The following is a 7,364-nucleotide window of genomic DNA, read 5'->3' on the forward strand; positions in this document are numbered from 1 at the left end:
GCTTAGTAGTTTAAGCATGGCAGTGAAAATGATAGGACAAAAAGACTTAAACTCGGTTTGATGGGGAAGGTTGAAACTTTCAGGCCCTCTGCATCTTCTTTAAAAAAGTGAAGAAAAAGACTTTGGAGAAAACACCAACTTATCTTCCTTTGTTCATACTTTTAATATTGAAAAGCATAGGTATAAATGAACCTTTCTTTAGTGTGGCAAATAGTATCTATCTAAAATCAAAGAGTTAGCATTATCTGTATTCGAGAAACAGCATGGAAGGACATTTCAGTTATGTCAGGGATAAAGCAAGGATATCCGTATTTATCATTATTATTTGGTATTGTTATAGAAATGCTATCTTTTTTATCTTTTTAATCAATTTTTTTTCCTTTTCAGTAGAGTTTTTTTTTTTTTTTGTGAGCAACAGATTGGAAGGCTTTGTTTTCTAATCCAATCTTTCACTCAATCTAGTTTTATTGGATTGCTCAATATGTTCATGTTTTGTTGTAAAAGTTAGATTTATATTTTCTGATTGTGAAACTGCTGATACTGAATATGTCATTATCTGCTGGGGACTCTCCAGGTAAATATTAAACATCGACTCCTCAGAGAGCCCTAACTGGGAGTACAAGGAACTATTCCCCTGTTACATAGCTGTGGCTAAAGAATTGGAATTGTTTTTGTTTTTCCTTTGAGTCTATAGCATTTTTCACAATCTCTAGCACATTATAATCCCTTAATGAATTAATAGTGACTTTTGACTAACAGACTGGTAGATTGAACAGGAGCAGGTCTGACTTTCAGTCAAATTGCAAAGTGGGTGAAGCTGGTATTCAGTGCCCCCAAATTCTCTTCCTGTTTGCTTTGATTCCCCAAAATTCATTGCTATATATCCCTGATACCTCAACTAATAGCTCTTTACATTTTTGTCTTCAGTATTTTTATTTCTAAGTTAGGATTTTATTCCACTTCTAAATTAATACTTTGTACAGTTACTTTTGCTTAAAGTACTTTAAAATAACCCTATTCTAAGAATTTTTCCTATTATTAATAACCACCCTTTCCTGTCTGTCAATCCTTTACCTAGTTTTAAAGTTTTCACTTCACTTTTAATTTTATTTTCTTTCTTACTTATATTTGGTTATGTATTTTTCACTTTTCCTCCTCTCATTAAACTATTTAATTCAAAATTCTTCCTCTCTAACTCTCAAAATTCTTCTAACAATTGTATTCCAATCTGTAAAAAAGTTTTTTTTAATTTTTCTATACTTTATGTTTCTTTCCTTAATATGTATTTTTAACTTTTTTTCTTTAATTCTTAGTCCATATATGTATTTATTTCTTCATTGGTGTCTTTGTGTTCCTCATGAAATGAAAGCTTCAAAAACACCAACTTTCAGTTTCTTCTTCAAACCAATTTTTGATCTTATTTCCAATATAGTTCTTGCCCCTTCTTCCCTCTTTTCTTTTGTACCTTGATCTTAAAGTATCAATTCATAGGGAAGTTGATGAGGACAAATGCCTCGTCCCAAAGAAAAATTTGCCCATGTCCTAAATCCCTCAGTCCGATTCTGCTCCTCAGCCTCCTTGAGATAATTTTCTAATTCATTTGCCATGTCATGTTATCTTTGAGTCCTTGCCTTTTCATCCTTTTGGATTCTCTGAGCCCCCAATAACTCTGATGTCCATTCTCCTGTGCAAGGTAGTGGACTACCTTCTCAGAGGAAAGTTATTCAATGGATTATTGTTTTCTCATGGATCATCTTATCCTCAAGAACCAACTCATTTTTGATTGGACACATCACATGCTATGGGATATATCTCTCCCTATGCAGGGCTCTTAACTGAAATTCCTGCTCTTCTCTTCTCTGGGAGGCATTATGATCTCTCTGTCTCTGCCTCTCTCCCCTTCTCTTCCTCCTCTTCCTCCTCTTTAAATCCCTCTCTTTATCTCCTAACTTCTGTACTTTCCTTCTTCATGAGAGATGGCAGTACTCATTTTGACTTTTTTGATTTTTTAGTTTAGATTTGATTAGAGTACATCAAATATCCCTCTTCAGACTCTACCTCCCTTCTACCCTTTCATGCCCTTTCTCATTGTCTCCATGTTGTTTCATCCACAGGGAGGTTTATAGGATTTACTCTATATCAGTGATTTTCATTGTTTTTTTTTTTTCCTCCACTAATCCCATTCACTAGAAAAATGTGTTGAGAATGCCTGGGGTTATTTTACAAAAAAAAAAAAACATAAAATAATCTCAAATTTATTAAGTGCTTACAATAACTACCATGGGAACTTTTGCTCCCAAAGCTGTAAATTAAAAGTTATATTATATGATAATGAAATGTAAAATTTTTTATACTTATGGTTTTAAAAATACTAGATATAAATTATAAATCTCTAAGTATAAACTAATTGTACATATTTTATCTGAGACATTCTGAAAAATTAGAAAAATAATTCAGTAAGAATTCACGTGCTTTCTGTTATCCACATGATTTCTTTTTAAATTTCTTTATTTTACAAATGTTATTGAATATAAATAGTATTTAATTAAATAAGTTATAACATGTAAGATGTTTTTTCACAACATAATAGTCATACACACATATATCCTTAAGTGTGTATGTATGTATGTGTGTATGTGTGTGTGTATAAAATTTTCATTTGGAAAAATTTTGCAATATTTGGCCCAACACCAAATAAACACAGTCTTAAAATTGGTTCTGCATAAAGTTTATTTCTGGATTTTGATTTAAAACTATAAAAAAGACAAAATGCTCACTCACATAAATAGGCAATGGAATATTTTAGCAAAATCTTATAATTGCTGTTGCTGAAAGATGGAAATTCCTTTTTTATTACCAAAAAATATATTGGGCTATAGTTTGTGAAGGATACTTACAGTCCCAAATCCACTGATATATCAAATATATTTTCTTTTTATCTATCCATAGCTCTCTGTCTATCCATATCTATTCCACTTCTCTCTTTCTCTGTCCTTCTCTGTTTCTCTGTATGTCTGTTTCTGTCTTCTCTCTTTCTTTCATTGACTTTGAACCTCTGTCTTTCTCCTTTGCTCTACCTTTCTTTCTCAATCTATAACTCTCAGACTTATAAGTTTTGTTGAGGGATAGGATGGAGTGTGGTGTTGAGTCCAGGCTAGAACTTCTGGAAAGCCTGTTCTCTGAGACTGTGCTCATTATCATCCGGCATTGCTCTCTATACTCCCCTGATGTTGTTGTTCCCATGAGATAAACAAGAGAACTACAGAATACAAGGGATATGTAAAATAGATGGATGCCCTCTGGGCTAACATTCGTTAATGTTACTAGTTTAAAATTACTAGGATGGGAGACTAGTAAATTGTCATGTAGACTTGCAGTTTCTTTTTTTAAAAAACCTGGACCCTCAGATCAATAAACACAATTGTCTTATCTTTGCTTGCCTACCTGTGTCTTTCTTCTTCACCACCTCATTGAGCCATGTGGGGATGCTGGCCATCCACCACATATGGCACCTGGAATAGGGATCTGACCCAGGAACGAGACTCGTCTTTTGGTGACAGCGTCCCCCTTTGGAAGGAGCTCCATGTTGCGACAAAGCAACTAAGGGGAAGCTTTGAGAGCCTCTTTGGGGGCATTTCACTTTATCTGAGGGTTCACGCAGGCACAATGTTACTTCAGCAACATTTCAGGCTTACGGGGAAAACTCACTGCGTTACAGAATGAAAAAACAGATTCTGTTCATAAGGAATCAGAGCTGACAGGTAAACAGGAAAAGTAAGGTTAACAATGGGACAGATACATTTTAAGGACAAAGACGCTCAGGTAGGGGTGGACGCAGAGAAGGAGGAAGGGGGAGAAGAGGTGGACTTCTGGCCAGAGGAAGCCTCAGCATCCCTGGAACCCTCAGCTTCCACAGAGCTACTGCCATCCTCTACTCCTCCAGAAAGGAGAAGACCAGCAGGCCCTTTATCCAAGGATCATCTTCTGCCTATACCACCTCAGCCTCCTAAAAGTCATCTGTCACTTTTAGAAAAGATACCTTTGGAAATGAAGTTAGTATTGCCATTGAGATAAACCCCAGATCTCAATAATTCAGGAAGAGTTGCAAGAGAATTCACTCCTCTGGATTTTAAATTTTTAAAGAAATTAAAACAAGGGGCAATCAATTATGGATCAAGTAATCCTTACATTCAGTCTCTTTTAGACAGCATTTGTCAGACAGCCCTATGTCCCACTAATTGGTGCAATTTAGACAAAACCACCCTTGAAGGAGGAGATTACTTAGTGTGAAAATTTGAATTTTATAAAGGATATTTGGAACAAAGTAAAAGAAATCAATCCAAAGGTCTAATTTGTGCAAAGGATTTCTGACAGTCTTTTCTCAGTTTCTGAATTCTTTATGGTCTGTATATGTATTCTGTCTCTATATATTCTGTATGAGTGTGTTTGTGCGTTAATCTCTTTCCCATGTTTTCTCTTTCCTTCCCCCTCATCCCTTCTCTCTGATGACTGCAGCATCAGGGAGGATAATGGGAGAAAGAAAGAGAGAAACTAATCTTATATTATTTAGTTTAAGGAAAGTATAAAAGTTTTGGAAATTGTTGGTAAATTTCTCTCTCTCTTTCTACTTTCTAACCTTGGTCAGATTGTGAAGGTGGAGAGAAAGACAAGAAGAAATCAGGGAAATTTTCCCTCATATCAGGGAGGCAGACCAACTAGCATTTTAGTTATGTCATGCTGCACCTAAAAGAGAAAGGTTTTTGTATAATGGGAAATAACCAAAAAGTAGTTATTCTGGTCATATTTTAAGTGAAACATGTCACTCCTAATTGGATGTTTAAGACATGTCAGAATTTGCTATATTATTTGGCACTAAGGCAAATTGGGAAAAATGCGCTGATCTGAAAAAGAGACACTGCAGAGATAAAGCTTTTGAACTCTCCAGTAGAAAAGAGGGCACTTGGTACCACTGGATAAATTTCCAGAAGTCTCCCTCACTTCATCTGATAGATTCAAAAGCCCTCTCTTTCAAAGAAGTTTTTAAGGAATGGACACAGAAGTAAAATTTACTTGAGTAAATGTTAGAACTGATGAGGTTCAGACTCTGGGAACCTCCTTGAGCTCCTCTTGAATCTTCCCACTTAATCTGGCCTTTCTTACTCAAGTCTAATCTTCCCATTTGTTCCAACAGTCTCAGAAAGCCCATAGGCTTTTCATTATCATTCTGCTCAGGTCTCTGTTGAGGAAGCTAGGTGGTCCAGTGGATAGAGTACCAGTGCAGGAGTCAGGAGGACCTGAGTTCAAATCTCACCCCAGGCACTTGATGCTTTCTAGCTGTGTGACCTTGGGCAAGTCAATTAACCTCAATTGCCTCATACTTGAGTCATCTCCAGTCATCCTCATGAACATCTGGTCACTGGATTCAGATGGCCCTGGAGGAGAAGTGAGGCTGGTGACCTGCACAGAACTACCTCACTCAAAAACAAAGTCAAGTGCAAGTCATGTCATTATTTCTCTGATGGCATGGTCTTTTTTTTAGCAAAGAAGGATGAACACACAAGCAAATGGCTAGGCTTCTTAAGAGTCAACCCAATATGGCGAATCTTTAATAAGCTTTGTTGTACTTTGGCTGAAAGAAGTCTTGAATCACATTCATTCAGCAGTACCCCTTGTGTCAGTACTTTGGGGTCCCAAGAACCTCAAACCTCAACATATGGTTCTCTTACCTCAACAATGAAACCTGAGAGGTCAGGCCCAAAAAATACCTACAAGGTGCTTGGAGGGTGAGAAGGGATAGAGAGAGGGGGAGCTGTATGTACCTTCCATTTTTGGCTGGAGAAGAGTGAACATAGCTGTTTACCAGTGTGAGGAAACAAAAATGTTGAGGTTTAAAGGTGCTGGGAATGCAAAATAGTGACACATGGATCCTGAATGAATTTGACACAAGTCTTCTTTCAGCCAAAGAAAAATACAGCTTATTAAAAATCCTCCATATTGGGCAGATTCTTAAGAAATCTGAGCATTGATATTGATAATACCAGTGAACCAGATTGAATCTGAGCACTTTCATGGAAACAAGAGGGATCTTACATACAGAAAGACTGAGGGGGGAATCCAGTGGGGGCCAAGTAGTCTGGGGTGTCTGGAGGAGGGAGGGGTCCTAGGGAGAGACTTGATGGGAGTGGTCAATAGCCTGTAAAATGGTATTAAGGGTGGGAAGTAGTTGAACAGAGATTTGGGCATAACCACAATGAAAGGCTTATAGCCTCAGGTGAAAGCCAGATCAAGTGGAGAGGCTCAAGAAGAGTCCAAGGTTGTTCCCACAGCCTATATGCCATCAACTTTAGCAGCAAAAAGGTAGCTATGAGGCCCAGTTCAGACTCTCATCATCTATTTCTCCCAGATTGAAGAGTTCCATAATTCCCTCAAGATATTGGAGTTGAGAGAGATGATCATTAAAACTCACCTGTCATTGTCCCTGCTCTTCCAACATATCAGCCCCTCCTACTGCTCTCAGGAACCTCCAAAGTGATGCATTTACATAAACTGGTGGATGCTTGTGAAATACTTTTGTCTACTAAAAGGGAATGAACTCCACAGCCTTGTCTCATTCCCCTCCCCCCATCCCAAGGCATTAATAACATTTAATATCATTTTTGGACTTCAATAATTACCAGAACTTGAATGAATCAATCAGAAGAAGAGCCTGGACCCAACAGTATTTTTGTTCTCTGAAGTAAACTCAGAGAATACCTCTTCCTGTGTCAACAAGGTCAGATGGGGTGGACTTAGCATACTTTGTGAGACCCTTAACCTGAGACACTTTTCTTGAATAATGGAACTGTTGTCCATATCTTGATATTTTGAGGACATATGCCATGTTATTGCATGTTAGTGGTAAAGAAAACGCAGATATCCTGGATTGTAATTTCAATTGACACTTTGTCAACTCTCTTATCTTATTGTATTTACAACCTATTCAATTAAGAAAATTCCTTTCCCATGGAATAGTTAAACGTATATAGACAACATAAACCTGAGGGACACAGACATACTGGGATTGTCCTAAAACAGATAAACCTGGTCATTCCTGTAACATTCAATCAGAGGTTTCCTTCTAGCTCCATGGCCATGAAACAACTAGCTTTAAGGGAATAAACACTACGCATTTAGCCTGTGTGCCTTTTTTATCCAAACTTTAAGGTCAACAGTTACAATGCTGTGACTTGGATTGGAACTGATTGACTGGGAAAGAATAGTTCCCCACCTTGCCAATGCCGAAAGACTTAGCCATCTCAGGATTCATTTTTTTCTGAAATCTTAAATCTTGCAGGGGTCAAGTCAGTTCTCCTATTCCCATTTTC

Source organism: Notamacropus eugenii, chromosome 2 (assembly GCF_028372415.1).
Source record: "Notamacropus eugenii isolate mMacEug1 chromosome 2, mMacEug1.pri_v2, whole genome shotgun sequence".
Taxonomy (NCBI): Eukaryota; Metazoa; Chordata; class Mammalia; order Diprotodontia; family Macropodidae; genus Notamacropus; species Notamacropus eugenii.